Raw genomic sequence first — 22,152 nt, forward strand, 5'->3', positions numbered from 1 at the left:
TGATGGTTAAACAGCTTTTCGATTGAAGATTTTCTGCAGGTAGAATCTTAAAGCATTTGAAATCTCTTGGGTTTAATAGAACATTTATATATAGAACTATAAATCGATTATTGGATACAAGTAGCTGGAAAGATCGACCCAGGTCTGGTCGTCCACGCTCAGTTCGTACAAAAGAGCACTTTAAAAGAATTCGTGAAAAGATACGCAGAAATCTAGAACATTCGGCTAATAAAATGTGGATGAAGAAAAGAGCGCGAGTGGGAAAGTTATATTAAATGTAGATTTGGGTTTGCACGCTTATCACAAAACGAAAAGTTCAAGGCTTGACAATTGAACAAAAATTAAGAAAAGATACAAAGATGTTAGAAATTCCTGAACCGGCATGGTAGCAAAAGTTTTGACACTATAATCTTTTCTGGTGAGAAAATATTTTACACAGAACAATGCCATAATGTTAAAAATAATGTTGTATATTCAGTAACCCTCGATGATATACCTAAAAATGTTCAAACTGTAAGACTCTATCAGAACAAGAAGTCTATAATGGTTTGGGCTGCAGTGTGAAACAACGGAAAATTTCCTCTGAAATTCATCGATAAAGAGGTAAAATTCAATGCTGATTATTACAAAAAGGAAGTATTGGCTACACATATATTGCCACATGCTGATAGGTTGTATCCCGAAAAGTATTGGATATTTCAGCAAGGTTCTGCACCATCGCACCGAGCCAAATCAATTCAGGTTTGACTCAATTGCCCGAAGCTTATTAAGCAAGAAGATTGGGCCCCCTTTTCCACTGGATCTAAATCCCTTAGACTATTGTGTTAGGGGATTCCAGAGTCTAAAGTTAATGTTAAACAGCACAGAAGTTTAGACTCTCTCAGAGCTTTTTATACCGTGAATGTTTCGAATTACTTCTTAAAATTATTCGTGCCATCATCGGACAATGGCGTAAGAGATTATCTTTAGTAATTGGTAAAGAAGGTGGTTGATTCGAATAAAAGTTTTTAAGGTAAATATCCATTTATAGTGTTCATCATATTTCTGTATTTATTATTTTCTATATATTATCTGTAGAATAAAATGATTCGATATTTGTAACAGTATTTTGTAGCGATTCTGTATGTACTGGAAAGCAAAAGTAATGGAGTGGAGATATTTATTTGTCTAGAAGAACTGTAAAAAATCGCCATACTATCATTGACGATAGTGTTGCTAATAATTTGTTAACAGATATAAAAAAACGTTTGTACTAAAAAGCAAAAACAAGGGAGAAAAGATGCTGATTTATTTTGGGGAGCAGTAAGAATTCGCCATATTATTATTGACATTAATGCTTTATTAATATTGATATCAATGAGCTATAAAGCGAAGTTAAAGGGAGAAAGATTAATAGGAAATTCGTCTAGAAAACCGTAGAAAATCGCCATTCGTAGATGACGCTTGTTTATTTCGTACTACTGACTGTCATATATACTACTACTAGTAGTATGGTAATTGAAACAGTTTTGATAAGAATTTTACAATGGGTTTTCCGTAGTTTCAGAAATATTTTTTCAGTGGCAGCCAAGATAGTGTATTAATATTTTAATGAATTGGAATTAAAAGAACTTTGTTCCACTACTACTTATAAATAATTTAACAGTAAATTAAAGGCCAGATAGAGAAATGGTTTGGTTACGTTTCAAAATCCTTATCAAATTCTAATAAAAATTCTATTTAAAAAAAAATAGCGTTAGTCAGCTGTCACTGACAAATGTATTTTTCACAAAATTCAAATGTATAAGGGTTATGTAATAGTACCATATACACTAATATAGGCATAAAATATTATATTGATATATTTGGTGATTATTAAAGCAGAGCCAATACTGAGCCGTTTTAATACCGAAAATTAAGTGGAAATAAGTGTTTTACGGCTAAGGGAGTAGGCTTAAGGGATATATACGCAAAAAATTACTCGATAGGGGTAAATTTTGACTATTATGAGTAAGCCGCGAGCAATAGCATCATGGCCCATTGATGCTAAATACATTTTATCTTAATTCTAATGGAATGAACTACACAAAACGAATTTTACTTACTTCAATAACGATAAGTTACCAAAAATGAGCAACATATAATGTTGAATAAAAAAAAATTTTTTTTTTAGCTACATTAATTGAAAAACTTAGTAGAAGGACCAGGAAAGTAAAATTTTCAGAACGAAAAAAAAGTTGTAACTGAACAATTTTATTACCAATTTAATAGAAGGAAAAAAAAATAGCTAAAAAAAAATTTTTTTTTAGCTACATTAATTGAAAAACTTAGTAGAAGGACCAGGTAAGTAAAATTTTCAGAACGAAAAAAAAGTTGTAACTGAGCAATTTTATTACCAATTTAATAGAAGGAGGGACCAATAATTCTTTGCTTTATTTTATTTATCACTGCTTTATTTAATTTGAAACAAAAATCATGCAAATATGCTAAAAACCGATGTGGATTAGTTATGCTAAGATTAAAGTAAAGTAAAAAAAAAGTTCTGTTACATTAAACATACCCATATTGATGCATCCACTTTATGTTATTTTCTCTGATTCATTAATTTCCTTAAAACTATGACTTAGCCGGTTCTTCCATCAAACTCCTTAGTAGTGTCTGTTAATACTTTTCAGCTTTGAGCATGATTTCGTAGTGTTTCTCATTACTGATTTATTGATTCTTTACTTATTTTTTACTCATCCCGTGTGAACGGGTATTCAGCTAGTTATTAATAAAAATATTAGTATTTTAAAATGATTTTTTCTTTCTGTTTTAAACGGTAAATAAGAAACACTTCTAACTTCCTCGTACTGAATACAATTACTTTTGCGTACAATTTTGTCTTTAATATTAAATTACGCCAAAGGAATAAAAAAAAATTGCAAATATTTTTTTTCTTGCACTAAACAAAATTATATTCTTTGATACTTCTAATTTTTTATTCTTAAAATCATACAGAAGGAAGTAAAAAAAGTATTTTACGCATTAATTGAATATTTTGCACCATTTCATAATTTTTATCATGAAGAGTGAAGAGATAATTGTATTTTAGCAAATTTAATTCCTAGAAATTTAATGTTTTATTCTAGACAACAATGTATCAGATATATTTTTTAAACTAACTATTGAGATTCCATTTTAAGAGATGCTTTGTTTTCATATGTCGTGTTGAAATGAGATCTGAAAGTTCATTTTCATAGCATTATTACAATTTTTCGCTTCAAAAAGTGGGCAGAACTTCTGCTATGCTCAAAAAAGTTCCATGGGTATGCTTGTGACTGGGAAGGAATTCTTTAAAATTTACTTTCGCTAAATTTTATACATACAATTTAGAAATATTAAGTAATATAATTTTATTAAACACGCGAGAGTTTAAAAGTGAATCTCATTATTGCAACATTATATTGAAAAACAAAATGCTTATCTAAAAATCAATTACTCTTTTATTATTAGTTCACAAAGTATTTGAAATGTGTTTTTCGTTACCAAATATTATTATTGTTTAATTTTAGAAACGAATACGTTCCACGTATTTGGGATATGATTGTGATAAACCACACACTTTTCAAAGGTTTTACGTTAAATTATTACTAAGTTCTTTACGATTCAGAAATTTCTACTAGATATAAGCATAGCACGCATCTTATTGCCTGCTTAGAAATTGTATTTCTAACCTCCTACTTGAAACTACTTGAAAATTAGGCTTATCGTAATATTGCCCCAAGACTTTTATTTATAAAATTACTATCATTCAGATATGGCATACAGTCATCCAGGTATGGTTCGAACAAATTATTAACAATTATATGAGAAATAAGACTATTGACCCCAATGACGTCATTTTTAAACATTGGTTTTAAGTATTTCATAGTCTGCTAACTTAAGCCTGACATATGCTTAATTTTTAACAAGTATAAAATATAGTTAATTATTGGCAGAAGTACTTAAAAATAGAACGAAAGAAAAATGAGGAAGTTTAGCTTTAAGTTGAGTGGGTGTATATGAAAAGAGGGTTTTGATATGATTAAGAAGATAATGTTTGATAAAACACTATAAAAAAATCTAATTCATTTAAAATTGAAAAACAAGCCAAGCTAAGCTCATTAATTATTATTTGACATTTAATTGTCCTCTGAGGTGAAAGAAATTGTAATGTATCGAGATAATAAAGAAAGTATGAAATATATTGTTTATTTTAGAATGACATTAACGCAAATTAGAGACGCCTTTTCTATAAATAACTTCTGTTTAGAAAAGATTAAAATTGACTATATGACCTTTTTTCACCATGTATTTCCCATTCATTCATTTAACTTTTTTTTAAAACCAACTGTTAGTGATGGAAAGTAATCTAAAGTTTCACTTCCAGATCCTCATTTGATGAAGATATCCCGAAAGCGAAAGCAGGGGCGCAAGCGCCACCGCCTTTGCACCAACCAGGGCGTTTCGTGTGGGTCGACAAGAGGAGGGGACAAGGCGCGCTGGAAATTTAGCGCATGTTTGGAGGATTCGTCGCTTTTTCGTTGCATTTCTGAATCCATATAAAGAAACTCCAGCCACAATTTAAGTCACTTAACAAGAAAAACTCTATCAAAAATCTGTGAAACATTTCTACAGTTCGAAGTTCCAAGCTTGTAACATTTGTTTTAGGTAAGTTCCCTTTTTTATTTAAAATTTCTTGATGGTCTAATTACCAGCTACATTGCTGTTTTAGGTAAAATTAAATAAAAATAAATTTTTTTTTTAAAGTTCGACACCTTTTGTTAAACGTTCACTTAAAGTAGTGTTTCCCAAACTTATGAATTTTGTGTACCCTTTCGAAATTTTTCGTAACGCTGTGTACCACTAATAAAAAAATTAAATGTATTTTTTACTGTAAAAAAATTGCACAAAAGTTAAAAATCACAACTGACTGTTGACACCACTAATTATTAAATGTTAACTCTGCAAAAAATAGCCAATAGAAAAATACATAATCGTAAATTTTCATGGCTAGCTTTGTTTTTAAATAAAATGTTTTAAAATTTTCCTATGTTGAAAGATATTTCGCATAAGAACGCGTACCCCCGCTAAACTGTTCCCGTACCCATGGGGGTGCGCGTACCACAATTTGAGAAACACTTACTTAAAGTAATTGCATGAAATCGAATGAAATAAGCAAAAATTAGTTTTTTAGATTATGTTAGAAAGAGTAGTTTGAGAGATATGTATTCAATATTGTATGTTGTTTAATAATTTTTTGTTGAAATGGAGAATATGCAAAAAAAATTTAAAGAGAAAAAAAAGATGGAAATTTTATATTTCTATTTTGATTACTGTTAATTATTCGTAAAACAGTAATATTATAAATACGTATATCTTATAAACCGTAAAAATTACGGTTTATACGATATTTTGTTTCGTAATATATTCCATTGAAAATGGGCTTTATAGTGAAATATACCGGCATCTTGAATGCCGGTACTTTTTACCGTACTTTGTTCAGGAATGTTTTACAGTGTGGTAGTAAAATAAAGCATTCAAAAAGCAACCTATACTAGGTGTCCATATAATCACCAATTTCGATATGAATATATTTTATAAACTTTTTCAACAAACTTTCGCATAACAGATTACAGAATAAGAGTTAGGTTTTAAAATAAAACTATTATGATTTGACGAAGCATTTTCAAGGTCAATCATAGTGAAAAAAATTTGCTTATTTGTCATATAAAACTGGAGTAAGAATCCTTAATGTATCGGGAATTTTTTTTATCCATTTTTTTACAAAGATTCTAGAAATATATTTACAAAAAAGTAAATGCATTACGAATTATTTTATATCGTGCTGTAAAGTGAAAACCTATCATAGGAATATAATTGCGAATTCATAAAAACAAAGGAAGTAGTTGTTATTATACGCTAATGTGAAACAGTGATTCAAAAAGGAAAAAAATTCAATCGTCAAGTTTTCTTAGTCATTTTATTTTTTTAAAAAAACTCATCAAAAACATATACTAAATAATTGAAATTAAAAAAATTTCAACGTAATTTAATTCGGAATTTTTTACAGTGTAATTTCTTTTGTACGAAGGGATTTTTATTGCAGTTATCGTTTTTGATAAATTAAACATTAACTTTTGGGCCATTTTTATAGTACAATAGCCTTTCATCAGCTAAGAAATTCAAAAACATATGTTTTACACATAACCGAAACTATATAAATGATATTCAAAATTGTTACATTTTTAAGCAAGTCGGATAAAAATTGAAAAGAATACGGACATTATCTATTTTTCGGGTATTTGGTTTTACAAAACTGTTTCATTAACGAGTTTAAATTTTGTTTAAAAGATATAGGATAATGCGAAAAATAAAAATCTATGTTTTCAATTATCATGCTGTTTTAAAATTCACCCAGAAAAACATACTTATTTTGGGGTATATATATTTTATTATATTATTGATCAAAATTTTTAAATTGTTTAGCCCACTTTGAATAAAAACACTGACATTTGCACTGAAGCCTTTGTAATTTTTTGTATCTGACAGTTTTAAAATTAAAATATGGATACTTTCATTACAACTAAATAACATTGTTAAGTATTCTTCTTCTTTTAACGAGGTATTCTTTATTTTTTGTACACTTTGAAGTAGTTCCAGATTTTGATGAATTTGAAGAACAAAGACAAAAAAGATTTTGTAATGTTGCTCAAATTTATTTACAGATAATTGACTTGATTTTTGTAAATGTCGATATATTGATAATTTTTTTTTCTGGAATTTAAGCTGAAATATCGCTTGAGTAAATTTTTCATCATTTTAAATTTGTATAATATTTTCACGTGTTTTTACTTCTCTCGAGTATTCTGAAAAATTAGAGTGAACTAATTGACTTAACATTCGAAAAATTGGGAATTTATGATATGAATAAATTAATATTGTAAAAACTAAGGTAAAATATTTCGTTAATTTGATGTTGAAAAATCCCAAAAAGGTGTTTTAAGGAATATTTCGTTTCAAATTAACCCCAAATCAAGCGTTCACATACACTTGACGCATAACACCATCCATGAAAAATGATCGCATCGAGTTCATTCGCATTCACACCATTTGTGTATTATTTTTGCTTCCGAAAGCACCAACCTTGACGTAATTTGGATATTATAAGTAGGTTTTTACAATCAATAATGTGAATTAGCTGTTGTTTTGTAATATTTAATTTTTATAAGCTCGCGTTCGATTAAGCCTAATTCGAATTAATCTTAATATTCTTTCTGTTCTAACTGTAACTAATTTTATTTTAGTATAGTGTGTAGATACATCCGAAACTTACTATTCTTACATTTAATTGTATTGTAAAATTAACTTAACTGACTCTTATGTGAATCATGTCTTACTTGTATAGATTTTAGCGTTTACTTTATCCCAAAATTAATGTAAAAGATCATGTTTTTGCTCTACAACACTATAGTGGAGTAAACAAGTTGCCAGCTATAGTTGATCCTCCTATAGATGATTCAGCTCTTGATAAACTCACTAAACCCAAACGCCTTTTCCTCTAATCTTTACAGAAAACATGTTACTACATTTTTTTTCTCTCTCGTTTGTTATAAAATTGCTAATATCTTCTTCCGGTTTGGTTTTATTTTGATGTTTAGGCAACAAAACTAAATGTAAGTTTCTTAAAGATTCTATTAGTTTTGATAATCGCTGGGCAAAGCGAACTTGATCAGACGAGCTTTAAAGTTTAAACTTTACGAATAAGATAGATATGTCCGTTATCAAGAATACGAAGAATCGTCAATTGTTGCGCATTGTTGGAATCTTGGGACATAAATTCAATTTCGAGAATGCGAAAGTTATTTTCATCCCAGTCCCAATACCTCATTTTGATGCCTCGGATTCTTGGTGTCAGCCACTGTGGTTTTTCATCTTTTTTTCTCTCACGGCAACTGTGGTTTCTCTGGACTTGTTTCTCACCTTCATTTTTCATTTCTTGCGCTGGCAACTTTGCGTTTTATATTCCAAATCATTTTTAATTCTTCTCATTGACGTCTAGAAAGTCTTGAAAATGAGCACCTGATTTTGAGAGCTGGAAACATGTTGACTGTTCTTTCCTTTTTGTATGTTTTTGAAGCTAATGAAATTTTAATCAAGCAATACTTTTCATCAGTATCTATACTAAAACTGGAACTGTAATGATGCAGTTTTAATGGGTACCAAATATACTAGTTTTACCTACATTAACATCTTACTAAAATCTGATTAAAGTTGCTAAAATTACCATAATACCAAAAGCGCCTACTACCAAAATTAATTAAGCATCATTATCGTCAATAATAGTACATTCCTCTTTAACGAATTAGTAACATTTCCTCCTTAACTTTGTATTTCAGTACAAAGTTTGAAGTTTTATTTAAATTAGTACTTTTTAACAAAAGTAATGAAGAATCATTGGTTTCAATAATATTATGGCGACTTTTTACTTTTTTTCAAAACAAATTTGTACCATTTCACAATTAATTTTGCTATTTAGTACATAATTCCTTTTATTTATTCAGATATAGTAATTCATATTATTTATTTCAGTTATAGCAGTTATAGTAAAATTAATTAAGCGTATTTGGTATCAAAAATAGCATGTGGAGTCTTTGCTTTTCTCATTAACGAAGTAGTGAAATTTCTCCATTAGTTATGCGTTTTAGTACTGAGTTTATTTTTTTTCATTTCAGTTACTACCTATTACCAAACTTAATTAAGCATCATGGGGATCAATAATAGTACGGCGATTTACAAAGCTTCTCCTAAATGAATTTGTGTCATTTATCTATTGCTTTTTCTCTTTAGTAGGTAGCTTATTTTTTTATTCATTTTTTATTCCAATTAATACCTTCTGGGCCGTCGTGGCTCAGGGGATAGAGCGTTTGACTATCAGTGAGGTGAACCGGGTTCGAATACCAGCGATGGCTGGTCGATACAAATTTCGCATCCGGTTTGCACCGACTATAGTGCTGATGTAAAATATGCTCAGTTCATCACGGATCATGGCCTACAGTCCCCTTGCGGTCAGACCAACCATGGGAGGTCTTCATGATTTTCTCCTCCTTGTAACGCAAATGCGGGTTAGTTCCATCAAAAAGTTCTCCACGAAGGCAAATTTCTCCCAATACTTGATCTAGGAGTTCTTTCGTCTTCCGGATTGGGTTTTAAATTACTAGGTTGCGAAGTTGAGCACTAGTAGTCGTAACCCGAAAAATTGGATCAGCTGTTCAACGATGGTTATAAAATGAAATAAAATTAATGCTTTCTACCGAATTTAATCAAACATCATAGACGTCAATAACATGGCAATTTTTTACCTTTTTCCCATTATCTTAGTCCACTTTTTCTCCACTAAATTTGCTTTTCAGTGCACAACTTTTTTTTATTAATTTTAAATACTAGTGATTTTTAATTCTTTAATTGGATAGAAATGCGTTTGAAAAGCATAATTATATTAAAAAAAACTAAACATCTAAATTATAAGTTAAGGTATGTTTCTAAAATGTGTACGTAATTGAAATAGGTAAAAATTAAATAAATGATTTTTTTGAAAACCCAATTGAATTCTCCCAATTCTTCTTAATTTCATCAACTATTTTTATTCCATTAAACTATAAATTTATATCCATCTCCACTCCACACACAAAATATATTTTTTAAAACTTGTATCCATTTTCTTTTATTTATTTGTGTAATTTAAAATGACTTCTTTGAACCATGGTATTTTACTTCGCATTGCACGAAAAGGTTTCTTAGTTCTCTGTTAAAAAATTTATAAGTATTATATTGTTAATGATAACTGTTTCTCCCTTTTTAAATCTGATTTAATTGTTTGAACAGAGCCGTCGTGGCTCAGGAGATGAGATAAACTGGATTCGAATCCCAGGGATGGCTGGTCGATACGAATTCCGCACCCAGCTCTCACCGACTACAGTGCTGACGTAAAAATATCCTCAGTGGTGAAAGGAACATGCGTTAGAGTCTCTGAGTCATGGGATGGGCTAAGAGATTGGGTTCAAAACTACAAGGCTTAGGCGATGGACATTGGTAGTTGTAAGCTCAAAATTGGGTCAGCTGTTCAACGACAGTTATAGAATAAAATTGCTTGAAAAAATACAGAGAGATTCATAATGACTGCAAATACTTATTTTTGGAATCATCGTCAAGAATTCATACAAGTTTGCACGTTAGGAGTCGCATATTAATACCTTAATAAGGAAAATATAATAAGCTAACGAATCACTACTGAGGACGGCAAACTGAAAACATCAAAACCTGTTTGATAATATAAACGGAAGTTTAAAGGTGATTATTAGAAACTACTTTAAGACAACCTAAGTTTAACCTAAGACAAATTAAACTTATTTTAGTGACTTAAATCCTACCTTCCTCAGTTGTGATTCCTTTGAGTTCAGTAGCATTTTTCAAGCTTTGCCTATCTTAAATATTGATTTTCACGGCATAATATACAAATTTTATGACTTCAATTATAGACGATGATTTCTAAAGTACTATCTATATTATGTTTCAAAGTTAAGAACAATAAAATATTCAATAAGCTTTTGATTTTCTTAAAATTATAATTATTTAGCAGCCACGTTAAATATTTAATTGTAATTTAAATCATATGTTGAGCAGTAATTTATAATTTTATATTTATAAATTTAATCAGATATAATATTTTTTTAAAATTTTGGTTGCTTCAAAGATTTTTTAAGAACTTATTTATATCTGAAATGCTACTTTGGATATTAATATGTAATTTGGAAATATAATTTCGCTATCGAATTATAACAAATATTTTTTACAATTTGAACTAATATTATAAAAATTGTTTTAGAAATCTATATTAAAAAGCATAGACTTCTTAATGACGTAAATTAAATTAATTTATAATACGTCGTTGTTTATTTACTTATTTATGAAGCATGAATTCAAAATCACAGGAGATTCTTCGCTTCTATCGAGTGAAAAATACATCGGATAGGTTAAAATAACTATAAAATTATTTGTTTTAAATGAATGATTCATTTTTTGGGAACAGTTATTAACAGAAAAATTTAATGATAAATAAAAATCATTTTTAAGACTTTAATTAGTAAAGAGTCTTTTTTGAATAACAGTAAATTAAACATAAACGAATATCTTAATTAAATTACATGAACTCTAATAAAAGTAATTAGGCGATTTATATTTTCTCATCGGTATTTTTAAAGTATTATCTAAAATATTTATTAATTTTTAGTAAATATTAAAGATAATATTAATGTTTTATTTTGAAAATAAAGTAATAATTAATTTATTGATTAATTTTTAAAGTATTTTTCATTCAAATAACACGCAGTATTAAATTTAGAATAAAAGTTAAAGTACAAGTCTAATAAATAAATGTCTTAGAATCAATAAGAAGTATTTCTAACTAGCTAATACTTTCATAGGTTTATTCAAACATTCAAAAAATAATTCTAATCTATATGAAGATTTAAACAAGGTCAACATATTTTAAACACATTTTCGTGATAAATATTTTTCCATTAGATTCACTCTTCCTCTTAGACCTATATTTAATCGTTTTTTTTTTAAATTTGTCATCAGTTATTTTTGCGATGTCAAGTGCTTTTTTTTCCTGCTCTAGTAGTTATTTTTTAAAGTGTTATAAAATTGACTCTTTTCATTTTATTAAATTTAATTTTAAAAAAGCGAAAATATTTTGTCTCATAAGATATTTTTATTGTTCATAGGAGAATATAATTCAAGTTGTACATATTTTGGGTAAAAAATTTTTTTGGGGTAAAGATATTATCATAAACTATTTTATGAGGTTTTTAACTATTTTATATAATAATAAAATGTAATTTTGTTATTAAATTTTTGAGTGCTTTTTTTTAAATTTCTATTTATTACTAACTGACGAATTTTGACGTGCTGAAAAATGTGAAAATTGTGAAGTGAACTTTTACATGGCGTAATTTAAGGCTGTGCGGAAGTGACGTAGTCTAGTTTAGTACCGGCTATTCATGCTTGGATTCTAATTCTGACCTATAATTGTCCGGTCTTTGTCATTCAAAAGAAATATCTATGAAACTATTTAATCTAAGAATATACTCTAACTTAATAGCGACTCGACAGATTAACACGCATCAGTCACCATTTACTACACACGGCGAGTCTTCGGCCGGTTGGGATCGAACCCACGAACTCTCGGACATGGGTTCAGTGCCCTACCAAGTAGTCTATCCCGGCCTACTGCAGAGATGCTGAATAGTTTTGAACTTGGAGGACTTTGTGACCCCGACAGATTTAAAGTGCACCAGTCACCATTTAATTCACTTTGGCCTGCTAAATTCGAACTCCCGTTCACATGAGCACAAGTCCAACGCCTTGACAACCAGGCTATCCCGGCCCTATTAATTCTTCTTGTAGCTAAGTATTTTATTTTGACTCATGGGACTAATAATGAGCTAAATTAAATTAGGGGATCCCAGCTCCTGCTCAATGCGCTCGCCAACCATTGGTTTTGCATTTTCCTTCGAATTTCTTCGCCTGCTCATTGTATACTAATTTATTTCAGTTTAGTTTTGCGTGTATGATAAAATGCATGTATGTAAAGTTCCAAAAATATGATACTTATTTAGGGCTTCTAAAAATAAGCTACATATTTAAAAGCTCTAAAAATGCCCAGATCATGTATTCCTTGAAAGTTTTGATTAATCATCCCATTCCATTTACCCACATTAAGATTTGATCTATAAATATTTCAATGCTTTTTGGAAATTACGTATTTAACAAATAATTCATAGAATTTCCCTAAATGGCGCAATTATAAATTTCTTTGTCTGGAGATTCAAGAGTTTTAAATCCTCCATTCTAAAATAAGCTCATAAAATGTATTAATACCAAAGAAAAAGGTTTGAAAATGCATAATGGAGAAAGTAACAAAATTGGTAAAAAAATGGAAAGCCAAATGCGAAAACAAAAGTAAGACAATATATCAAATGAGGTAAAAATGGAGATAGTATAAACAACCATCTCTGCCATTCATTTCTGGCCGATTTCCGTTGTTAAAACACACCTCAAAGATGCATTAAACTAAATTGTAAAAATAGCTCAGAATTGCACAGAATACTTTGTTTTGTGAACTGTTTGCCTTTTACCTTTTAATTCAGCTCAATTTATAGCTCAGTTTGTTTCAGCTTTTTGTCGTTAACGCAAGAAAAGAAATTTTATGGGTTTTCCTAAATTATATGCACAAAAGCTTTAGATAATACTAGGAGGCTTCACCTCCTGATTGCTGCTCACATCGCCACTTCCCAATCGGCGATTGCTTTATGCACTTATTGGTATATTTTTGACTAGTTTTGTATGAATGAAGTATAACGCTTTTTAAAAATGTTCTTAGAGTATAAAACATATTCATTAAGGAAACTTTTAATTTATAATCAGCTCCGCACAATTCTGTTTTGACAGACAATAACAAACCTATAACCACAGGACCTATATTCATACCTACCAACTTNTTAAAATTCTAATTTTTTAGCAGCTACTTTAAAGATTTAATTGTAATTAAAACCATATGTTGAGCATTAATTTATAATTTTAAGCGTATAAATTTAATCAAATAAAATTTTTTTTTAATTTTTGGTTGCTTTAAAGCTTTTTGAAAAACTTATTTATTTTTCAAATCTTACTTTGGGTATTAATATATAGTTTGGAAATATAATTTCGGTATTGAATTATAACAAATATTTTTTACAATTTGAACTAATATTATAAAATTGTTTTAGAAATCTATATTAAGAAACATAGACTTCTTAAAGGCGTAAATTAAATTAATTTATAATACGCCGTTGTTTATTTGCTTATTTATGAAGCATGAATTCAAAATCACAGGAGATTCTTCACTTCTATCGAGTGGAAAATACACAGGATATGTTAAAATCACTATGAAATTATTTGTTTTAAATGAATGATTCATTTTTTGGGAACAGTTATTAAAAGAAAAATTTAACGATAAATGAAAATCATTTTAAAGACTTTAATTAGTAAAGAGTCTTTTTTGGATAAGAGTAAATTAAACATAAACGAATATCTTAATTAAATTATATGAACTCTAATAAAAGTAATTAGGCGATTTATATTTTCTCATCGGTATTTTTAAAGTATTATTTAACAATATTTATTAATTTTTAGTAAATATTAAAGATAATATTAATGTTTTATTTTCAAAATAAAGTAATAATTAATTTATTGATAAATTTTTAAAGTATTTTTCATTCAAATAACACTCATTTTTAAATTTAGAATAAAAGTGAAAGTACAAGTCAAATAAATGTCTTAGAATCAAGAAGAAGTATTTCTAACTAGCTAATACTTTTATAGTTTTATTCAAACATTCGAAAAATAATTCTAATCTACATGAAGATTTAAACAAGGTCAACATATTTTAGACACATTTTCATGATAAATATTTTTCCATTAGATACACTCTTCTTCTTAGACCTATATTTAATCGTTTTTTTCTTAAATTTGTCATCAGTTATTTTTGCGATGTCAAGTGCTTTTTTTGCTGCTCTAGAAGTTGTTTTTTAAAGTGTTATAAAATTGACTTTTTTCATTTTATTAAATTTAATTTTAAAAATGCGTCCTCATTTGCCTCATAAGATATTTTTATTGTTCATATGAGAATTTAATTCAAATTGTACATATTTTGGGTAAAAAAGGTTTTTTGGATAAAGATATTATCATAAACTATTTTATAAACTTTTTAACTATTTTATATAATAATAGAATATAATTTTGTTATTAAATTTTTGGACTGTTTTTTTTAAAATTTACATATTTTTAAACTGATGAATTTTGACGTGCTAAGAAATTTAAAAATTCTGAAGTGAAATTTTTATATGACGTAATTTAAGGCAGTGCGGAAGTGACGTAGTCTAGTTTACTACCGGCTGTTCATGATTGGATCCTAATTCTGACCTATAATTTGTCTTGTCTTTGTCATTCAAAAGAAATACTTATGAAACTATTTAATAACTGTTCTAATAATATACTCTAACTTTAATCATATTCAAAAATACGTTTTAATATTAATATAATTTTGCTTATGTACCTTAAAAGGAAGTTCGGAAACAAATTTTTATTAATATCAACTTTATTAAAAAAAATAAGGCTTTTGTTTTGGGTTTCCCCCGCTGTTAAGGCAAATATGGCTGCTGCTTTAATTTTTCTTTTTATAACTGCCGCTGAACAGCTCACCCAAATTTGAGTTTACGACTACCAATGTTCAACTCCGTAGCCTCGTAATTCTGAACCTAATCCAAAAGACAAGGGAACTGCAGAGTCCAAAAGACAAGGGATCAGTACTGCAGAGGTATTTTTTATAATTTTATATTTTGTAACCGTCGTTGAACATTCCACTCAAATTTGGGGTTACGACTACTAATGTTCAACTCTGTAGCCTTGTAATTTTGAGCCAATCCAGAAAACAGTGAAACTCCTGAATCAGTTCCCTAAGAGGTATGATTTTTTATGAGAACATAGAGGACTTTGGGACTCGACAGATTTAACGGGCATCAGTCACCATTTACTGCACGGGGAGTTTTCGCCCGTCGGGGATTGAACCCACGAACTCTCGGACATGGGTCTAGTACCCTACCAACCACGCTATCTCAGCCTACTGCAGAGGTGTTGATTTGCTTTGGAACTTGGAGGTTTTGTAACCCCGGCAGATTTAACGAGCATCAGTCACCATTTAATTCACAGGGAGTATTCGGCCTGCTGGTTTTGATTTAATAATTTGAATATTGATTTAAATTTGACTAGAACTCAGGCAACGTGAAACATTAAATAAAAGTAGACTATTCTGAAAATTTACATGCCCATTTATAAATTTGTTAGTTTGCAGATGCATCAAGAATTAAATAAAGTTAGGTAAATAATGAATTAAAGAATCTCAACTTTGAAGGATATTGCCTTAAGCTTCATTTAAGGCTATTGGATCGGCATGTCTAAGTGGAAGCAATTTACGCTTAAATTAGATGTTGGTGTAGTTATTTTTAGTAAGTGTTGTTAGTTAATTTATACCTTTTTTACTAGATATTCTTTAAATTTTCATAATTATGAATGCTCACTCACTTGATATTTCAAACTTTAATTTATTTGTTACCAACTCGAAAAAGAAATTTAATCATTTTTTAATAATATACATACATATTAGTGTTTCATATAATATGCATAGCAGTTTTGGAAGAAAACTTGGGTTTTTTGGTGTAAACCAAGGGAAAATATTTGGTTTAAACCGTTTGGGAATTATAGAACAATGAAAAGGACTTAATGTGTCAAACAGACTTCATAGGCATATGAAACAGTGAAGAAAATAAACAAGGAATAAAATATATTTTTTTGAAAATTATTTTAGCATAATAAAGATTTAAGCATTACAACATGCCTATAAATAATTCAGCATTAAATGAAATAACATACATTGATAATATTTTAAATGAATTTCGAATATCTAGTTTGTTGCCAAAGTGCTTTTTTATACAAACATTATATATATTGAAAATATTGAAATTTGAAATAAGAATATATTGCATATATACACATTAAAAATGTGCTTGTAAAACAGAAAAAATTCTTAAAATAAGCTGAAAAATTAAAGATAAATTTCAGAATAGTATCTCATTCTAATTTTTCTTTGGATTAGAAGCATACGATATTATAACTAAATGAGGAAAATTTCGTCTCATTTTAACATGTTCTATAATTCATTATATACCTGATTTTAAAAGCTATCAGAACACGGAATCTTAGCGGTGGGTCTTATTTTAAACATTTATTAGAGAGATGACGACTTAAGTAAGTTTAAATTTCACCACATCAATTAGTGTTACATTTATATTTTTGCAGAAACGCAATTATAGGTAAATATTTAAAAATTACACATCAATGTTTATTCAAAGTAATAAACACCCAAGTTTTTAAATTGAAATTGTAGACATTTTATGGGAAAATTTGTTATTTTTTCATTAGGTTATACTTAAAAGAAATGTATTTATGTAAATAATAGAAAATTAAACTATGACAGTTTTTTTCTCATTCAAAACTGGTTGTGGGTTTATTTTAAAAAACCGCTTGGCTTAAGCCACATTAGTTTAAATCAGCCTTCCCCGTAATATATATTTATTCTGAATGTAAAAATGCTTCATTTGAGTTATTTCTTTTGAAAACTGTAGTTTTTTTTTATATAATTACCGAAAGCTGATTGTGTGAGTGACTCATATAATTACAGAAAATGCTTCAGAAAGGATATAAGAGTAAAGAAAAATATAAAAATTTAAAAGCTAAAAAAAAAAAAATAAAGTCTGAAATGGAAAGAACTAGCAGGGGGAGATAAAATGTTTTACTTTATTACAAGAGGTTGTAATTTTTTTCTTAAATATAATTGCATTATTTTTTTAATTTCATTAGGAAGAATTTTCCCAATGATACTTAAATTAAAAACATAAAATCTAAATAGAAATTTATTAATTTTTTAAAATTTCCAGTGAGAAGTGTTGGTTATATTACATCGTATGAAAGTTCTGTGTAAAAAATGCTATTTAATTTTAAAAGGGTATCTTTGGGAAATTTAAGTTATGCTGTGGTAATATTTAAGGACGGAGAAAACCGAGAAAAAGAGCCTGTTGCAAAATTTTTTTGGGCTTTCTGCAACATACCTCCCTAATGCAAATATCTTTCTGCTAGATGCTTAAAAATAACAGGTATACATGTTACAAATTTAAAATAACAGAAGCGTTAACTTCAACAAAAAATTAAATAAATAAACCTAATCAAATAAAGTAATTGTTTTAATTGGATACGTAATTTATTTTTTATTCTAATATTATCGGTGATATTCTCGCAATTTGTAGAAAGATGAACACTCTAATTATTTCCTTTTTCGCATTTTGTTATTCATCATTGCATTAAAAAAATATGTAAATGATATTGGTTATAAAAACTAGCGTAAAAAAAAGATGGACGGTGAACTCATGCGAATCGAACTCTTCAAAAAGGGGTTACTAAATGAGTGTTTTTATTTCGAGATTCAGTTGTAATAAATGATATCGTATTAAAAATATCAGATTTCAAAAGCTATGTGGAAATCAGTAGTAATTACTGCTTGAAAAAATAGTATGAAAATTTCTACAGAAAAGAAAACCAAATTTTTTACTTCATTTATTTTTTATTTTTCATTATTCTCAAATGAAAATAAAAAAAAATCACAAGCATTTTTTCCCCACTCCGATGTGCGAAAAAGGCATCTTTTGAATATAATTCAGAAGAAAGGATAAAATCTTTCAAAAATTTTTTCAGAAAAGAAAAGCATTACTTCCCAAAAGAAAATTCTTTCCGCAAGAACTCGGTAACGTTCTGCTACAATGTAGCCGTGTCCTCACAATTCTGCCACAGGGAAAAAGAGTATGCTCAAAACTAACTATCCGAATATAATAAAAGTTACCATGTTTCTGGCTCTATGAGAAAAACAAAAAGCACGGTAATTTTTACCAATGTCTTTGATGATGATTTTGGCAGAATTACCAATACAATATGATTTTATAATGTGAAAAAATTTAGCAATTGTGATAAAATTTAGTAATTTTATCTTGAGACCTTAGAGCATGGCATAAAAACATTTATTTGGTTAAATGTGCTTTTTTTAACAACATGTGTGGTAATACGAATTTTAAAAAAAAGAATTTTCAGTAAAGCATTACCATATGAACGAAAAAATTACCAAATGAATTGCTAGAAACTGTATAATATAGTGTTATTGCAAGAATTATAACAAGTTAAACATACAATACGGTACTTTTACTAGAATATTTTTCTCAGTGTAGAAGTGTAATAATACTAAAAATCCTACAATCGTAAATTGTAGGTTAATAATCGAATTGAAAAAGTATGTCTTGCCCTCTATCAAATTTATAGGTGTAAAATTTATTTTTTATAAATATTTTGCTTAACTCTTTGCTCATGCTGCTTAGCATGATGACGTCATTGTGGTTCACTTATCGGATCATCCGTATACAAAGGATTAAAGGAAAAGACTACTGAGAACTGATAGAAAACCAAAAATATTTCTTATTTCAGAACTTCAAAATGTGAAGGCAGTAAACTGTTGTTAAAGAACACTGTTATGAAAGACAATCTACAAAAATAAAGAAATAAAATCGATAAATTAAACATTTTTCAACCTTTTCACACTTTTATAATTAACGATTTATCAAGGTAGTTTTGTAACCCTTTTCTAACATTTGGTTTTTATTACAACAAAAACAGTACGATTTAGTCATTTTTAGATGAATAGAGAATTATTACATTACTTTCCTTAAAATAAATACAATGGATGGTAAATTGTGTTTTCGAGATCATTTTTAAACGAATTTTTTGATCAATGCAAGCAAACAAATTCTGTTTATTTATACCATTTCTGAAGATTCATCAATAAGTGTCTGTAAAAGTTAAAACGATAATAATCTGTAATAATCGATTGGAAAATTCGTAAGTGTTAATCAGTTTCATTATTGTTAATTAGTTTTTTTTCCCTAAAGTGTCTTTTTAGAACTGTTATCTCATTCAATGTAAATCATTCATAGCTTTGAGATGTATTCTATATAAAACAAATATCAGAAATAGCAACCAAGTCATTTTATAAAAATATTTTTGGATCTCGCAACCACTGGAAACAAAAACAGCATATTTTCGACAGACACAGAAGGAGAGTAACATTTTTTTTCAAAAGTAGAGTACACTTTGATACCCTCGGTTGGTTACTTTTAACAGACGTGCCAGATAGAAAGAAATGTCACTTCCTTTAGAATATTGTAGTACTCTTCAAAGAAAAAAAATGCTTCGAAAAATAACTTTTTGTCGAAACAAATGTATATAGGTTTGGTAGTTTAAAAATCTATTAGATAATAATTTGAAGTGAGCTGATATTTGAAATAAAATATAAGGTAGAACGAAATAAACATGACATATATTTTTTTTAAAAGTATCACAACCACACGGGAAAAAAATTCTGGAAAACTACTGTGATGTATGTACACTAATGACATTTCTGGTATAGAAAAACAATTCTGATAATAAAACCAAAATATACTGTATTTAAATAATTCATTTGGTAATTATTTCGTTCATATGGTAACGGTTTAACGGAAATTCTGGTGTTCAAATTTGCAGTTCTTATTACTTCACATTTAGTAGCTGAAAAGTAAATTTAATCGAATAAATGGTTTTTATGGTATGCTCTAAGGTATGAGAAAGTTAACAATTTTTACAATATTAACTAAATTTTAGCACGAATATAAAAAGATGATTTCGCTCATGAGCTGCAATAGCTACACAACTCAAAAAATCAAGTTTTGAGATAAGTGGGTTTAAAGTTTTCATTGCTAAGCAAAATGCATAAGAAATGCTTTAGTTTGCTTAAACGAAGTTTACCTTCAAGTTGAATTATGAGTTGTGCAAGTATTTCTACTGAAAGAATGCGTATTTTCCTACTTACACCTGTACTTAGTCCCAAACGCGTGTTTTTTGAGTTGTGCCACTATTGCAGCCCATGAGTGATTTAATGTTAATTTTTCCAAAATCATTACTGAGGCACTCCAATAAAAATTACCGAGCTTTTCAATGAAAAATAGAACCAGAAATACATAAAATCAGAAATACGGTAAATATTACCATATTCTGGTAGCTGGCAATAAAACAACAATTAGCTAGTTTTTTTCTCAGTGCAAAAATAATTCAAATTTAAATATAAAATTTTAAATTTATTATTACCTAAATTCAAGAAATCTTACTAAAAAAATACATAACGTTCACATTTTGCAATTTTGCAGATTTTATGCGATCTTTTCTAGCTGAATTTTTTTGCGAACTAAAATACCGAACCAAATCATTAAAATCCAAAATATCTCAACACATCTTCCACCTTTTAAAAAAAATAATTTTACTCCCTTTTTGACATGTTTATACTATTTTCTCAGATCTCTTTATACACTATTTTATTTCTATTATATCTATTCGTTTCAACCGAACATAAAACCATTTTAACTTTCGTCTTTCATACATCGTTAAAACACAGAAACTAAATTCTTCAAAAAGCCGCTTTTTTTTACGTTTCATTTTTTTTAATCATTAGCCTGAAAGTAGCTGTTGATGGAACCTGTGCAATTGTTTCGAGTGTTTCTTTTTAGCTCCAACGAACTAATTGAGCAAAACTGTTATTCGATTATTTGCGTTGTTAAATAAAAATGGTTAACTCCTTCAAAAATTTCGCGCATCTCCCCAGTTATTTCAGATTGAAGTTTCCTCTGAAAAATAGCTGGTTGTTCTTCTTTCAAAAAATACTTACTGCGCAATGAAATCGGATAAAATATGCAAATTCTATTACTTGGATGCATTCGACATTTTTAATAATGGCTGGCTTTTTCATTTCCTGAGGCAAAACGCAACAAAGGTTTAATTTTTTTGCAAAATAAATTAAAGTAAATGAATACATTATCCATTTTAACTAGAAAAATTATACTCAGGCTGTAGTTATTTTATTCAAATTTTTGGAAGATGAAATTCGCATAGGAAAAATATATTCGTGGAACGTGAATTCATGAATATTACTTTCAAAATGAGTTGTAATGATATCAAATTTCATTTAAATACTCTTATTTTCACAGGAAAATGCTTAGTATATAATTTTATTAAAAGTTGTATTTTTTATATTGTTAAACTTAAAATGGAAGCAGGTTTTATAAGCTTTTTTTTTATCTAATTTATTTTCTAATGGATCCAATCGAACGAAAAAAAAAAGATTTTAAATTTAAAGCAGTATATGACATAACTCTTTTTAACACATAACGCCGGGGAACAGTTTTCTTTTTGCATTTATACAAGTACTTGCTCTTGCCTAATTCGTGTGTGGGGATTTCGAATGCAAAATTAGTTTTCCACTTAAAACTGATTTTTTTAAAATGAAATTTCTAGATTGTCCAAATGTGCAAGTTTAAAAACTTGTTATATAACAGGAAGTTGCGTGAATGTTGCGACAAACTTCAAGAAGAG

The 22,152-nt window shown here is 28.4% G+C and overlaps 1 protein-coding gene across 2 annotated transcripts in view; it reads left to right on the forward strand.

The window, feature by feature from the left end:
- Positions 1-4,512: 4,512 nt before the first annotated feature.
- Positions 4,513-22,152, forward strand: part of LOC110282812 (RYamide neuropeptides-like) — a 94,240-nt gene continuing 76,600 nt past the window's right edge. For both annotated transcript variants that reach the window (XM_071179491.1, XM_071179495.1), the window contains exon 1: positions 4,513-4,671. The gene's annotated coding sequence lies outside the window, so the exon portion shown is untranslated. The remainder of the gene's footprint in view (positions 4,672-22,152) is intronic.

Source organism: Parasteatoda tepidariorum, chromosome 1 (assembly GCF_043381705.1).
Source record: "Parasteatoda tepidariorum isolate YZ-2023 chromosome 1, CAS_Ptep_4.0, whole genome shotgun sequence".
Lineage (NCBI taxonomy): Eukaryota > Metazoa > Arthropoda > Arachnida > Araneae > Theridiidae > Parasteatoda > Parasteatoda tepidariorum.